The sequence below is a fragment of the Symphalangus syndactylus genome, chromosome 21 (assembly GCF_028878055.3).
Source record: "Symphalangus syndactylus isolate Jambi chromosome 21, NHGRI_mSymSyn1-v2.1_pri, whole genome shotgun sequence".
NCBI classification, from domain to species: domain Eukaryota; kingdom Metazoa; phylum Chordata; class Mammalia; order Primates; family Hylobatidae; genus Symphalangus; species Symphalangus syndactylus.
In genome coordinates this window covers 64,648,172-64,663,835 of record NC_072443.2, presented here as the reverse complement: position 1 = coordinate 64,663,835, position 15,664 = coordinate 64,648,172, and the positions used below count along the sequence as shown (strand labels likewise).

At 42.7% G+C, this 15,664-nt stretch overlaps 1 protein-coding gene across 1 annotated transcript in view; it reads left to right on the top strand.

Annotated features, from left to right (window-relative positions):
• Positions 1-8,558: 8,558 nt before the first annotated feature.
• Positions 8,559-15,664, top strand: part of LRRN1 (leucine rich repeat neuronal 1) — a 46,698-nt gene continuing 39,592 nt past the window's right edge. Inside the window, exon 1 of the mRNA XM_063630710.1 lies at positions 8,559-9,804. The gene's annotated coding sequence lies outside the window, so the exon portion shown is untranslated. The remainder of the gene's footprint in view (positions 9,805-15,664) is intronic.

The window sequence follows — 15,664 nt, the reverse complement described above, 5'->3', positions numbered from 1 at the left end:
CAGGGAGGCCTGAGGATCCTAATTAAAGTTACACTAATATAAGAGAAAAATCAAGAAAACTAGATTTTAGCCCAGCTCTCCTATTAACCAGCAGTGGGACCTTGGATAAGGATTTAAATCCAGTCAAATTTCCCAGATGCTCTGAAGTACATGGAAGTGTTGGCCTTCTTGAGACTTCAGTTTGTTCATCTATAAAATGAAAGGGTTGAGCCAGATCATCCATAAGGCTCTTTATAGCTCCAAAACCCTCTGGTCCTTACTGAATTGAATTACAATATGACCTTGCTTCTAGTAACTAGATAAGTCACCATTCATACATCACATATGCATCTGCAGCCTTCTTTCTCCAAAGCTACAAAACTCAAAAACTCAGTCTCCTTTCCAAAAGATAGCTCGGATATGATGCAAAGTTTGAGGAAAGTGATACAGACTCAAGAGTACAATGTGAACTGAATTCAAAAAAATATGGATTTCAACAGATGATTGGTCCAGTAGGTGAATACTTAGTTATCCATGAAAATGCAATATGGGCAATGTTTTACTCAAAAGAGACTGTTAACATACTCAGAGATAACAAGTATGAGAGTTCTCTATTATAAAAATAAAATGAAGTGCAGGCAAAATGGAGACAAACTTGACAGAAGAAGGTACTAAATGAAATGTAGAGGAAATTCTGTGGGCTTCAGTGTTTCCGCAAAATGTGTATAAGTCGATTGTGTCTACTCTATCTGCCAATCTTTCTTTTATAGCCTCATAGGGCCCTAGGACTAAAAGTAAGTGTGGATATTAAATTTATGATAATAGGGGCATTGAATTCCAGTGCAGGAGTCTCTGAGCACTTTCTTATGAGGAACAATTCTGAACTTCCTTAAAGTTTTATGGTAACTCAAAGAAGAAAGATGTTACTGGAAGAATAAGAAGTACGAGCTGCCGGCGAGGCAGCTGACAGTCTTCCTTTCCCTGCTTGAAGTCTCTGGGAACTTCAAGAAGGCACTGTGTTGATGGTAATTAGGTTAGCAATCAACCAAGAATAGTTTTAAACGGAACAGAGAACTGGAAAGCACCGCTCCAGTAGCTGTTCTATACACATTTTGTTTGCTATAATGATGCCCTCCTACTTGCAGGATGTCCCTGAACTAGTCATTTTCTCTCTTACCTTACCAGACTTGTTATGAGGACTAAGTAAGATAATAGCCAACAGTAGGAGAGATGATTGTGTTTCTAATCTATGTTGCTATATTGCTAATACAGATTGAAATATGTTGCACAATTTCTCCGTCTACTTTCTAGGCACATACTTAGCCTACATCCCTCTGCTTCCCTTGCTGTTAGACATAGCTATGTAACTGGGTTCTCACCAATAATAATATGAGCCATTTCTTAGGCTGGCCCATAGAATGTTCCCAGGTGATCCTTTATTCTCTTTCTTTCTCTACACTCTGTGTGAATGAAAAAAATGTCTATAGCCATAGAGGAGGAAGAAGCAAAAAATGGAAGTCACCTGGGCTTGGAATGACTAGGTAGAGGCTACCTGGCCAGAAACATACTCTGTTACTTGAGTATGAAATAAACTTGCCTTATTTAAGCCACTGATGGTCTTTGGTTTATTTGTTCTCAGTGACCATTATATTAACTAATACATTAATGTTAGTGAGTGCTTGCTATATGCTAGGCACATACACACTTCTTTTTTTTCCTTGTGATAGAATATACAAACATAAAATTTACCATCTTAACCATTTTAAGTGTACAGTTCAGTGTTACTAAGCACTTTCCTAATGTTACGCAACCATCCCTACTGGCCATCTCCATAACTCTTTTCATCTTATAAAACTGAAACTCTACACCTATTAAATAACTCCACATTCCCTGATCTCTGCATGCCCTGGCAACCACTATTCTACTTTCTGTATGATTTTGACAACTTTAAGTATCTCATATAAGTGCAATAATACAGTATTTGTCTTTTTGTAACCGACTTACTCCATTTAATACAATGTCCTCATTTCATATTCATGTTGTAGGGTATGTCAGAATTTATTTCCTTTTTAAAGTTGAATAATATTCCATTGTATGTTGATATGGTGTGGCTGTGTTCCCACCCAAATCTCATCTTGAATTGTAGGTCCCATAATTACCATATGTTGTGGGAGGGATCATTGTGGGAGATAATTGAATCATGGGGGCAGTTCCCCCATACTGTTCTCATGGTAGTGAACAAGTCTCACGAGATCTGATGGTTTTATAAGGGGAAACCCCTTTCACTTGGCTCTCAATTCTCTCTTGTCTGCTGCCATGTAAGAGGTGCCTTTCACTTTCCGCCATGATTATGAGGTCTCCCCAGTCACGTGGAACTGTGAGTCCATTAAACCTCTTTTTCTTTATAAATTACCCAGTCTCAGGTATGTCTTTATCGGCAGCATGAAAACAGACTAATACATATGTATATATCACATTTCGTTTACATAGTCATCCCTCAATAGATATTTGGGTTGCTTCCATGTTTTAGTTATTGTGAATAATGCTGTTATGCATGTGGGTGTACAAATAATTATTTGAGACCTTGCTTTCAGTTCTTTCGGGCACATAGTCAGAGGTAAAATTGCTGGGTCATATGGTAATTTTCGTTTTAATTTTCTGAGGAACTCCCATACTGTTTTCTACTGTGGCTGTATCATTTTATAGTCCCACCCACAGTGCACGAGCATTCTGTATTATTCTGTTTTCACACTACTGTAAACAAATACCAGAGAATGAGAAATGTATAAAGAAAAGAGGTTGAATTGGCTCACAGTTCTGCAGGTTGTACAGGAAACATTGCTGGGGTGGCCTCAAGAAACTTTCAATCATGGCAGAAGGTGAAGGGGAAGCAGGCGTGTCTTACATAGCCAGAGAAGGAGGAAGAAAGAGATGGGGGAGGTGCTACACACTTTTAAACAACCAGACCTCATGAGAACTCTATCACAAGAACAGCTCTAGGGAGATGGTGCTAAACCATTCATGAAGGATCCACTACCATGATCCAATCACCTCCCACCAGGCCCCATCTCCAACCTTAGGGATTACAGTTCGACATGAGATTTGGGTGGGTACACCAATCCAAACCATATCAGGTTCCAATTTCTCCACATTCTCGCCAGCACTGGTGTTTTTTGTTTTGTTTTGTATAATAGCCATCCCAATGGGTATGAGGTAGTATTTCATTGTAGTTTTGATTTGCACTTCCCTAATGATTAGTGATGTTGAGCATCTTTTTTATTGTTATTCTTTCAACTTTTATTTTAGACTCCAGGGGTATATGTGCAGGTTTGTTACATAGGTATGCTGCATACGCACCTCTTTAAGCCTCACAAAACTCCACGATACAGGTACTATTACAGGCACAGAGAGCTTAAGTAAATTGTTCAAATTCACACAGTGTGTTGGGCTGGAATGTAAATCTAGGGACCCCAAATCAAGAGCTCTGGCTCTTAATTGTTGCACTAGACTGCCTCTCTCAATTAAAAAAAAAAAAAAACTACTAAATGTAATGTAATGACAAAGAGTTAGTTCTTAGTTTATGTTAACTATTGTTATACAGACAAAAGAGAAATCAGAATGGAGAGCAAACAATTAAAAACAAAGAAAATTCTAAAATTCTATCAACTGAAATCTTTACAAAAGCAAACAAATATTTTTATTTTTTAATAATGTTTGGCTGGCTAAAGGTAAACAGTAAGGAAATAGAAAAAGTTGAATATGTTGACCTGATAATCCAAAGTGTAATTTATATCTATAGCTCAATAACCAAAATAGCATTTTAAACAAGTTTGTTTATTATATGTGATAACAAATAATTGAGAAAGTCCTTATTTCCCACCAACAAAAAGCTGGTAGAATTACACAGCCATTAAGCATTATAGCTTCAAAGACTTTTTAATGATATGAAGAAAATACTCATGAAATAATGTGACCCAATTACATAAAGACATTCACTTATTGATTCATTTATTTTAAAAAATTTGAGTACCTATTACATGGTATATGCCCTGGGCTAAGAGCTGGTCACATCATCCCCCTCCAAAGAGTATATGGTCTAGCTTTCAGTGTAGGCTTTGTAAATAGACTGGCAGAGTTCCTCTTCTAGGGCTTAGTTTCTTTATCTACAAAATAAAGAAGTTGGATTTGATGACTGATATGGTTTGGCTGTGTCCCCACCCAAATCTCATCTTGAATTGTAGCTCCTATAATCCCCACATGTCGTGGGAGGGACCCAGTGGGAAGTAATTGAATCATAAGGGTGAGTTTTTCCCGTGCTGTTCTCATGACAGTGAATCAGTCTCAAGATCTGATGGTTTTATAAGGGGCAGTTCTCCTGCACATGGTCTCTTGCCTGCTGCCGTGTAAGATGTGCCTTTGTTCCTCCTTTGCCTTCTGCCATGATTGTGAGGCCTCCCTAGCCATGGGAACTATGAGTCCATTAAACCTCTTTTTGTTTATAAATTACCCAGTCTTGGGTATTTCTTCATAACAGTATGAAAACGGACCAATACGATGACTGTCAACATCTCTGCAACAACTAAGTTCTACAAGTGGAAACAGGACCCTTTATTCAGTCAGGAATAAAACATTATTTGGTATATCTGCAAAGTTGCAACTCAACTAAAATTGTAACAGCACCATAAACCTATTAATGTTAGTTCTATTTAGAACCACCCACCATCTTGCTTTATCCAAGACTAACGTGCTAGCTGAGATGTTGAGATTTTTAGGACTAAAACCTGGAGATTCCCAGGCAAACTAAGATGGTTGGTCACCTTAGTTCTATGTCAAATTTTTAAGCTTAAATGCAAAAACTAGTTTTAATTACAGAAACCTCAATTAATCCCTTTTTTGTGTTGGGATGTTTCCTATGCAGTAAACAAACAAACAAACAAAACCCTAGAAGAACAAGAATTACGTATATGTAGTAAACCCACTCATTGTCAAAAATTCTTAGAGAAACCATACATTTGGTATGAAAGTTAACAATGATCACAATAGTCACATAATTTTAAGCTGCAGTCATCACCCTCTAAGAGCTTGGTGGTGGTTGTTTCAAAACTATAATTTTAGTTCAGAAATTGGAAAGAACTCTGACTACCGGTACCCTATTAATATTTCAATTAGAGACAGACATATTTTCAACTTTGAAAAATTGCAGTTTTAAGTGGCAGATGCTAATTTTCTTTTCAAAATACAGATGCTCTTCTAAAGATTATTCAAATATGATTATCTTCTGAAGTTTCATCTTTCTTTTTTTTCCCCATTTACCACATAGATCAGTACAATTAGGCTAATACCAATTATAATGTTCCTTCCAACCAAAGCTAAAGAACCTCAAGGGGCTGGTGGGGGAATCCAGAGGGATTTGTAGTGTCTCAGCACAGCCAATCTAGTGGCAAGAACTCTTTACATCAACCATAAGACCTTGTTCTCTTGGGAACTCTTGGGCTCTTGTCTCCAATTCCGTTCTCCTTCAAAGATTCCAAGGTCTTCTACCACACCTTAATAAATAACTATTAAGTGCTTTTTTACTAACTAATAAATTCAGGATGCCAGGACTGGGTGAGCTCACTAGGAGTAATTCAGATGGATTTGAGCTCTTTAAGCAAGAAGCAAGTAAGAGACTTGGTTATGCTGGTTCATTGATTGCGTGTTTCCTCTTCATCCATCCCAATGACAAGGAGCTTTTAAGTGTCAGTTAACAAGACAGTCCCGAAACCCCTTTGAAGAGTTAAAAAATGGTAATTTCTAAAATTTGGACCAAGTACCAATTCAGGGAATTCAGCAAATTTCTAATAATTACACCAATTTCAGACTCTTTTATAATTGTCGTGCTCATTTGTCCTCTTCTGTCCACAGCAAACTCCATCCTCTCACCCAAATTCCTTCCCCCATCCCTGACACACATTTCTTCCTAATGATAATGCTCTTCTCTCTGTCTGGAACCAAATGCATGCACTGGTCAAGTAGAAATCGGAAAAGTTGCCTTTCTCACTCTTGCTTTGGGGAAGAGGGAAATTAGTTTAAATAAATGATATGCTAATTTGAAAAGAAATGAATTGAACAGTGGGGAGACAGAGTCCACCTCCTCCACTGGAGCAGCTAGTGCCTTTGAGATATTCTGTCACATGTGGAATCATTATCCCACCTGTCTGAATTGATGTCTTGTTTTAGTCTTCAATACCTGCCTAATAATGCCTAGAGTTTACATCTGTCGTTGAATGCTTACTATATACTAAGCCCTGTCCTAAGCATTTTACATGTTTACTCCCACTTAACTGTCACAATCCTTTGGGATAAGTACTGTTATTAACCCTACTTTAGAGCCAAGGAAACTAAGGCTTAAAGAGAGAAAGTGACTTGCCCTTAGGGACACACAGCTCATAAATTGCAGCTGGGACCTAAGCAGTGTTGGCCTGGTTTCAAAATTCATACCTTGGTCCCTGACTCATACCTTTCTCATGAAGTCTCTTCCAAAACCTGGAGGCTGTTCTAGATCTGGCCTCCTGAGAGCAACTCTCACCATCATTAATTGCTCCAACTGCTCCTCCAAGACCTATCTCTGTAAAGCTCCTCCTCGAAGGGCACAACCTCATCTCTCTTCCACTCCCAGGAAGGCAGGCTGGAAACCAAATAGAGACTCCCTAAGAAACCTGCATTCTATCTTTCCCTGACCATTCAATTTCAGTACTTCTACCACAGGCCATCTTCTATCAGACAAACTCCATGCTATCCGCATGCTAACTCCATGGATAATCTGCATGAAAAGCGGGAAAAGAGACAAAATCATGTTACAAAACTTGGGTGAGGGTCTAGACTCAACTTGCTTTGAAAGATCTTAAATCTTCCTATTCATTTGTAGACAGCAGTGGGCCTTTTTCTTCCTCTGCTCTGCAGGACCTTCTAGCCCAAGTGCTAATATCATCTTTTCCTAAAGCCTTTTAAGACAAATTGTGACCACTTATATCTACATGACACAGTTTCAGGATAACAAAGTATGAAGACACACAAAGACATCAAACATTTATCAGAGACCTATGCAAGACGCCAAGAAATGTTATAGGGATCAAGAATATGATTACTGACATTGAATTTATCCTGTGGCTTTGAAGAATCCAATGGATGATTCTCTAATAATGTATCCTTCCCAATTCTCCAGAAGTTCTAAGTTTAGACATCATAATTAAATGTCACCACGTTCCTTTGCCAGAAGTTGTTCAGTACTGAGGGGCTAATGATGCTTTCGCTTAAAGCTGATTCCCCCAATAAAGGGTGCCAAGGCTTCTCTGGAGCCCTGTTCCGGGCTGGCGACTTTGAAGTTGAGACGCAGGTTCACGTGCAGTTTCCGAAGACCCATTTCCTCCCCACCCTCCTCCCCTTTCTCTGAGACACCTCCACTTAAGACTGCCTTCTCAGTCCGCCGCCGCCGATTTAAACACAACTTCCACACCTAACAAATCAGAAAGCTGTAATTTCAAAGTTTCAGAAACGTTTTCGGAAAGCCTCCTCAAATGGGAAGCTGCTTCACCACTGAGTTAAGCGTCCGAATCCTCCTTCTCGCGGCAAGGACACCGGCCCGGGCCAGGTCCGCGGAGGACGCCCCGGGGCGCGCACACATAGCCCGAGGACGCGCCCTGTATTTTAAGACGCAGGGTCGGATTTCACCCCGAAACTTGGCTCTCACAACCCCAGGCCGAACTGTGTCTGATCCTCAGCCCCCGAGCTCGAGTTCTACGTTGCAAAGAGATGTGGCCCCATTGTGCCTAGCTGGCCTCCTAGCACGGACGTTTATTTTCTTTTGGTCTGTCTTTTGCTAAGAAACGGCAGTGCGCCTCGCCTCCCTACTCAGCCGCAGCCGGCTGTCCCCTAGACAAAAAGCGGCGGCCGGCTGCTCCCAGCAGCGGCGACCGCGGCGGCGCAGCGCGGCCCGGCCACCCGAGTCCCGCCGCGCTGTGCCTTTGTTGGGCGGTCTACAGATGGTGCCCAGCACGGGGCTGCACCGAGGGCGGGGGCGGGGGCGGGAGGCCGGGAAGAGGCTCGGGCGGGAGGGGAGGAGACGGCGGAGTAGCCAATCCGCGCGCGGCCCATCAGCTGACCGCCTTTGCTTACACCAGGTGCACGCCGGCTGCGGGGAGCACAAAGCGGGGCGCACCGAGGGCGCCGGCAGCGAGCCGGGGAACGAAGCGAGGCCCGGGCGCCCGCGGCTGCAAGCGCCCGCTTGGCGAAGAGAGGGGCCGGCGGCGTCAGCCCGGGCGGCGGCCACGGCGCGGCGGCATCCCTAGGCGCCTGGGGCGCCTTCTTGACCCGGCCGCTTGCTGCGCCGCCCTCTGCACCCCACTTCTCCGACCCTCCTTCCCAATCCTGCCTCCCCCTGCCCTGGCCTCTAAGAGCCGATTGAGCCCAGCCCCGTGCAGCAGCTGTTGCGTGTGTCGCCGCCTAGTCTCCAGTCTAGGTGCTCTGCCGGGGGTCCCCCAAGGAGCCAGTGCGCGCTGCGGGCTGGGAAGGAGGCGCCGCTCAGCTGGTCCTCCTCCTCCTCGTCTTTCTCCTCCTCCTGCTGCTGCTGCTGCCGCCGCCGCCGTGGGTGCCGGGTCCGTGCGCACCCCAACACCCCCCACCAGGTGGGCCTCGGGGTAAGTGCCCTGGCCGGCCGCGCCGCGGCGGGAGGTGTGGGAGGCAGCGAGGGGGAAGTCGAAGCAAACTTGGTGGCGTGGGAGACCCTACAGGGTCTGGGGAACCTCAGGGTAAGATCGCGGGCCTGAGGGGGACGAGGGGGCGCGGCTCATGGAGCTGGGGAAAATGACGAAGTCGGGAAATGGGAATATAGTGCCCCGTTTCCCCGTTACCCTTGCCAAAAAAAAAAAAAGATGTGGGAGACCGATAGTTGGGAAGGCAGGCCAGATAGAAATAGGCAAAAAAAGGCGGTGACTGGAGCCGAGCCTGCTGGATTTCAGGGGCCGACCAGGGGAGGGTGGTGCCCGGGGATTGGGAGGGAGGAGGGCTGCCAGGATGTGAAATGGGGAAGGCAGCTGGGGCTGGAGAACAGCGCGGAAAGGGGGCCCAGGGAGTTGGAAAGAGGGCCAAGTGGAGGGAAAGGAAGGTGGCGGGTTATGGGGAGAGAAAAGAAAAAGGGTGTCTTGGCGGTGGCCTTGGTAAGAGAAAGGGGCAAGGGGCATAATTGACAAGGCATTGAAAGTATTGAAGTCAGAGCGTTGGGAAGAATCTACCCAACTCTCGGCGGTCCACGCGGGGACAGACCTCAGCCTGTGAGCCTTGAGTCCAGAAGGAGTGGCAGCCTCAGGACGTTTGCCAGAGAGCCTGAAATGTTAGGGAAGCCTCATCCCCGCCAGGAACAGAGCTGGCGCTGAGTTCCCGGCTTGGCCGGGGTCAGAAGCGAGGAAAGTTTGCCAGCAAGTGTCCTTTGTGCTGCGTGGAGGAGGGTGTGGGCAGCCGCCGACTCGGCGCTTCCCCGCCTCCCGCGACGCCCGCCTCCCGCCCAGGGAGTCCCTGCCTGGCAAGCTGGGGCTTGGGGGAAAAGTCCAGCAGCGGGAGGGCCGCTCGTCCCGGGACGGTTCCAGGGGAGCCTGCGCGGAAACGCGGACCCGGCGATTCGGCCCGGATGCCAGATCCAGGAGAAGGGGACCTTGCTTGCCGTGTTCACCGCTGTAGCCCCAACGCCAAGAACGGAACCTGGCCGTGAGTGAATGACTGGCCGGGGTACAAATGGTTTTGAAGCACTTGAACCTCACAGGCAAAGGCTAAGAGTCTAAATCCCATCCCGCCGTAAGTATTTTCATTCCCAAACCTAAATCGTAAAGGAAAAGTGGAATTCTAATTGGGTGAGGGAACAGGTACTGCCGACTCGGGCTTTTGTGTGGAGGATTTTCTAACAGAGAACATGTTTTGTTTTGTTTTGCCATGACAGTCTAAATAATATTAGTGGAATATGCTCATTATTTCATTTTTAAAAGCTAGGGCTGGGGGAGTGGAAAGTTCAGGAAGGCACTTTGATCAGTATAAATCTAGAGTAAAAGTGTTATTGGCTCCAGGGCCATATGTGTCCCGAAGTCTCTGATTTGCATGCAAATGTGAGCGGATCCTGGCAGATGTCTGGCCTCATCCATTCACATGAAGGAATTTGAAAAGACAAGGAGTCTTCAGTTAACAATAGACCTTAAGAAAATAGAATAAAGACGCAGTGTGAGTTTTTCTGTTTGGGAATTCCATGGCTTGCTGACACCTTTATTCAAGAGCCAAATTCTTTAAGTGCTATTGTATTGAAAGCTCAAAGTGCTGCTTGCTCTTTACCTGGCTGTATATATTCGTGCAGTATTCTAGCTGGATATTCTGAGCTAGTTAGGAAAAGGTTTGTGTGAAGCAGACAGTAACTTTAACCCACTTCTGGCGGCTTGAAGTGATTTCTGAATTGACCCCTCAACTTTTCGAGTTTTCTTTTAATAATTTGACTCTTGCTCAAATTTGGTCCTCATCTTCAGAGCTATTCATTATAGTAGAAGATCGTTGTCGTTGACCGACATGAAGATCTCCTGAGAATGTCCACTGTCTAGCTGAGAATGTCCACTGTCTAGTCAAAGTCATTTCGGTTCTTAAGGCACCAAACTGTAGAACTGCAGGTGATGCAACTGTCCCAACCCTAGTTACCCGAGTGGTTTTCAGGTCACAGAACAGTGAACAGGGAGGTAGTTGTGCAATAGACTCTGGAGCAAGGGCCTTTCTGCCGTGTCTAACATTAGCTGGGTGACCACACTGCACTGTTCACCTCTTGGCATTGTGCGACAGCTGAACAAAAGGCAGGCAGTGTGGGCCGCATGTGAGGCAGGAGATTATATTAATACCTACGACTAACCAGCCCCAGTGGCCTGTTCTTTTGTCAACCTCAAACACTGTTGAAGGGAAAAAGAACCTATTCATGGAACAGCATTTGCCCCAGTATTCTATATATTCACTGAAAGGGACATTAACATACAACACCCCCCCACCAACTCCCACCAGAAAAAAAAGACAACATTGTTTTGGAGGGCTCAGTGTTTGGGGGGAGGGGTGGACAACAGATGTTAGTCTGCTATTTCACATGTTCCCTTAAGTTATTTTTGCAGGTTCAGTGCCTTTTATACATAAGGCAATATTTTCACAGGAGGGGAAAAATGAATTGAATCAAATTTAAGTAAGAAAATGTTATAGCCGGGTTTGCATTTTCTGTCTTAGAGCTATATAGAAGTCAGAAAGTAACAAATCATTGTAGTAAGCTCTTCATTTGACTCTTCACACCTCGGATTCTGTCTTCCTGATAGAGTTGAAGGGAAACTTAAAATAAACTTGACATTTCCAGACTATAAACCATTTTGTTGTAAAGTTATCTAGATATTTTTGAAACCTGGTAATTTAAAAATGACCCTCACATTTGTGACACCTTATCTTTGGCAATTAACCTGCCTGTGTAATCTTTATTCTGCAAGTCTAATGAAAGGAAAGATTAGAACTCATTCCTTGGTAAATAAAACTAATAAAGTGTTTAATTATTAGAAAAGGATCATCTGCTAAATAAAGGATCTCAAGGACCAGATCCAACTGCAGACTGTGGTTCAAAAAAATAACCTCAGCTAGCTCTGGTTCATGTCTGAAATTCTGGGAAAGCAAGGAAAAATTCAACCATTGATCTCTTTCTGATTAGTCTGTGCTAAGACTACCTTCTTGACCTAAACTGCTAGAGCCATTACCACATACTCTAAAGCAGTGACACTCACGGGAATATACTAGGTACTAAAGAAAATCGGTCTCTACAGGGTTATATTGCTACTTCCCAAGCCAGTGGAATATAAATAATGATGATAAATAATTAGAATGGTGGGCTTTTTATACTACCATAAGTAGGCCATAAGTCATAAATAAAATATGGTAAATTATAGGATGCAGATGCCATTTTTACGAGACTTGCACAATGCTTACTTAAAATTTATTTTTAAGTTACAAAATAATAGTTCTCTGAATGATTCATTTCAGCACTAATGTCAGGTTATTCAAATATTGTATTTAATTTTTAAAAATTATGCTGAACATCTATTTTGGGTTAAGCCAATCTGGAGATAAAGCAAATTCTATTTTAGAATCATATGATCATTTAGAATCATATGTTTCTGGGAACAATGAAAGTATCTTTAACTCATGAATAGAGCTTTGATTAATATTTAATTCAGGATGAAATTATATGGATGAAGTCAGAAAAACATTTATTCTCTCTTGTTTTGGCTCAAAGTACAGAATAGAGACAAAAGTTAAACCCTATCTGTAAAATTCAATACTTTAGTGACCAAGGGATCCATTTGTTCTAGAAGTCTTTGTAGGTGAAGTTTGCTTTTTAATTTCTTGTTTTAGCATATTAGCATTCACCTACTTTACAGATCTATTACAGAATGAATGTAGCCTCCCAACTTTTGAAACATAGATAAATGCATCATAAATGGTTTATTGACATTGCATTATGATCCATTTTAAAATGATAAATGTTTCCAGACTTTATGGGCACCCTGTAGAACTGTTAAGCATATTATCCAATAATTAAAATACATACCATTTTATGTTACAGTTTTTTAAAAGAATATGCAAGCTTTACTACTATTATATTTTTTACTTTTTGAATGTTTTCAAAGCTCTAGGCAAATGTCGGGAGTTATTAACAATTTTATCAGTTGATTGGTTGGTTAGCAAGCTATTATCCAGTCATAGCTGGATGATCTTGGATCAGTTGCTAAACTCCATACCAACCTTCAATTTTGTCATGTTTAACATAATCGAGTTGAGAGAATAAGGCTGGAAGGACTAACTGCCATAATCCGTGAGATTACTAAAAGGTTTATGTAAGCCATGCCTCCAGTACCACAATTAACATAAACATTTAACTTACATGGAACCATTGTACCTAATGAACTGAGGGTCATCCCTGAGATGCGAAGAAACTAGGGGTGAACTTGGAATAATACATTCGCAAGGTCCTGTCTACTCTGACTTCAGAGTACCCTCTGAAGATGCTGCTGTATCTGCTTAAGACACTTAGTTTTAAAATTTGTGGAGTGAAAACTGCTTTTAGAGTGGCTTATTGCCTTCCATTTATACTCTTTATTGCTCAGAGGTTGGAGTGTTATTTGAAAGCTCTGATTAATATAAATGAGTTGTAATTTTCCAACCCAGGCTGTCCTAGCTCACATCTATTATACCACTGGCAGACATGTGGACTCCACAGCTGTCCCCTCATTTGTGTATGAAACAGACACACTGGTGGCATTTTTTGGTTACCATAGTTACATTAACAATATACATGTGACATGACATCCTTCTATGTGAAAGTTTTCTGTGGCAGATATTTTGTAGACCTGGGAGTAAAAGAAAACTATTTAAAGTTTGGGGAACACATAAATTAGTCTGCCATTGTATTCTGGAGCCACCATTTCAATCCAGGGAAGAGAACCATCCTACAGTGGTGTCCAGGAAAGGGCAATCTTGGAAACAAAGATTTTCAAGGGAGGCATTTCCAGCAATGCCTAACCTCTTCAGGAGAATGTCTGTTGAATATTCATTTCAAAATAATTTGCTCTTCCTATTTATGACTGCCCTTTGTGAGATAATGTATTAGCATAGTCATTTTCAATTTGTAGGGGGACAGTGGGCAGCACCAATATTAGCATCTATCTCAGTAAGACCTAGGAAACAAAAAAGGAGTTTGCACTGTTAAGCAGTGACCCACAGAAAGAATCATCCTTTAGAAAAACTAAAAAAGCTTTAAAAGAAAGAAAGATGGCTTAATTAGTTTCATGCCTCTAATTTTCCCCTCTAGAAAAAAGAAATGTTAGCATGGCAATAAAGAATATCATTAACCTGCATTGTTATTTCACAATAGTGATAAGTCTTAATTTGCATCCATAATAATCGGTGTAATCAAGCACTGTACAGAGAATCAGGAAGGCGCAGGGCTCAATTCCCAGCAATGACACTAATGACTCAATGTCTGACCTTCTGGATGTCCTGCAACCCTCCTGGTGCTTCACAGCTCTATCAGATTGTGCATTAAAGGATCCAGGAACACTGGTAGATGATTTAAATATTACCAGTGCAAATAATTTGATTTCTGCCCCAAGGGCTAGAATTATATGGAGAGCTAATGGTCTGGGTACAGCCCCTACCTTTCTGCAAGGTGATGTTTCTGGTCCCTAATCCCATAGCTAAGAGATTTTGTCGTTCTTTTTAAAATTTTCTCTCTCTAGCATTGACAGTTCCTCACCACCTCACCTGGGCCCGCTTGAGGGGAAAAATTTTACCAGGGGTACAGGAAGCCATTTACAATCATTAAACATTTGTTCACCCCACAAGTATATGTGGAGCACCTGCTGTATGCCAGGCATTACGGAAGGCAGTAAAACTAAAATAGCTTGACTTTTCTGCAGCTTGTACATTGGAGCATTTTGTTTCCATCAACCCATGCATTCTCCTACAAGTATTAAGAGTGCTCTGTATGAAAAAGGCACTCTGCACAGAGGATTTCAACCAAGGGTGATTTTTGCCTCTGAGGAGATATTTGGCAATATTTGGAGGCTTCTTTTTGTCAGCTGCTGTCACAAGTGAGGGTGGGGATGAGGGTGTTATACTGGCATCTAACGGGTAGAAGCCAGGGATGCTGCTCAACATCCTAAAATGCACAGCACAGGAAGCCCCCACAACAAAGAATTTTCTGGGCCAAATGTCAGTAGTGCCAAGGATCCTGCCTCTGCCCTCAGTGAGCTTCAGTCTAGTCGGGGTTACAGCAAGGAGACTGACAAGTGCAGCATAGTGTCCTATGATGGTGAGTGCAGGCTACAGAAGTACAGAAGCAGCAGCCTTAATTCAGATGTCGGCTGCCATCAGAGGCTTTAAGAAACATACTGGTTAATTCACAGAACAGGTTTTCACCTGCCACACAAGTGCTCAGCAGGAGACGATTTTCGATCTAGCCTCATTGAACATAAGTGGGTTGGATGGTTGCTTGAGAGAGGGTAGACTCCTTAAGTTTGTCAAGAACTTTAAACTGAAGATGGAGTTAATTCCTTGTAGGACTTAGTCAGAATTCAGTGTGTCTCGAGTAAACAGGAGAGGAGGCTGGAAACAGAGAAAGTCGATAGCAATAAACATAGGACAGCACAAGCTGCATGAAGAGAAGATGCAGCTGAGTTGACAAAGCTGTCACTGCCTCATATTTTAGAGCTTTAAACTTTGCCACATCCTTAAATATTTATCTCATTTGACCTATAACATCCTGAGATACCAAATGTGATTGTTCTTTCTCCTTTTCCCCAAAAACTGAGGGAGGAGAGTCATGGAGAGGTTCATGGTGACTGTGGACAAGTCACTGGATGAAGTTTATCTGTAAAAGAAGAGGTCTCGTGAGGCTCCTCTTCCTAGCACAAGTTGAATTTGTCTAGGGTCACCCATCTAGGAGAAGATTGGAGGTGGGATAAGACCTGAGACTCCTGTCTCTCTCAGACCTAGTGTCTTCCACTCAGATGGTAGCCGCTTCCTAGACTGTGGAGTCCTAACAGGTAACAAGCTGACGGTGACTCAGCATGCTAGCTCTTGGGTTACCGAAGAAAGCAAGGAC